The sequence below is a fragment of the Microtus ochrogaster genome, unplaced genomic scaffold (genome assembly GCF_000317375.1).
Source record: "Microtus ochrogaster isolate Prairie Vole_2 unplaced genomic scaffold, MicOch1.0 UNK10, whole genome shotgun sequence".
Classification (NCBI taxonomy): Eukaryota; Metazoa; Chordata; class Mammalia; order Rodentia; family Cricetidae; genus Microtus; species Microtus ochrogaster.
The window spans coordinates 3,197,657-3,198,826 of record NW_004949108.1 but is presented as its reverse complement, the minus strand read 5'-3'; positions in this window follow the sequence as shown (position 1 = coordinate 3,198,826).

Sequence of the window (1,170 nt, the reverse complement as noted above, 5' to 3'; positions counted from 1 at the left end):
AAACCCTGTCTCGAAAAACCAAAAAAAAAAAAAAAAAAGAAAAGACAAAGTGTCCATGACTCTATTCATCAGTGGACTTGTGTTAACCAAGATACCACACAAGCCAATAAGGCAGAGTCCAGTTAGAAAGACAAGGCAGTGGAGTGAAGTAATCCCAGCTCCTCTGGAGGCTGAGCAGGAGGACCCTAAGTTAGAGTCACCTGGGCTATGTACGTAATGAAACCCTGCCTAAAACAAACAAAACAAAACAAATGAAACGCTGACGAGGAATAGCAGTGGTCGTGGAAAAGGCAGTCAGTCTCTAGATATATAGGCAAAAGCCAAACCTGGTGGATTGGGTGAGACAAGGGTTAAGATGGACTGTAACTCTCAGGACCTGTCCTGAGCTGCTGGGAAAAGATCGCCTTTACTGAGGCAAATAAATAAATAAATCTATCTTCCACCTAAGCACAGTGGAGGAGAAGACAATATTCTGTTTTGGTATACGTCTTAGTGTGGTCTTGTCCCATGTTCAGGTGGGGCCCTGAGGACCACACTGAATTGATGAGTTGGATATTCAGGGGAAAGGGCATGACCGGGGCTGAACATGGGGCTGACCAGGGTAGGATTACTAGGGAGGGAGTGTCCAGAGAGAAAAAGGTCAAAGGACTGAGGCCAGGAAAGGACCGTGAGAATGAATGTCCTTGACACAGAGGAAAACCAAGAGTACAAGGCACCCTGGAAGCCAGCAGTGTCAAAGAGGAAGACCCTTCACCTGCACCAGAATATAATGCATGAGTAATAAAAACCCAGAGACAGAAATTGGGGTTCAACCTGAAAAACAAAGCAGACAAGCTACTAAAGAAGTCTTACCTCTACCACAGCTGGGCAGCCACAGACTAAAACAGACTAAGCCTCTCTCTCCTCCCATTTTATATTCCCTCTAGTGCTGGGATTAAAAGTGTGACTCCATAGGACTGGAATTAAAGGTGTGAGCCACCACCATCTGGATTCATTTCTGCATTGATCTTGTGTAGCCCAGGGTGGCCTTGAACTCACAGAGATCCATTCGACTCATATCTCATTGTCATAAAAAAGAACATAGTTTATTAAAACATCTTAAATGCCATATTTGTAGATCTCTGAAGTGTTTGAAGATGACCTGTCTACCTAAAATATATCTTTATTTAA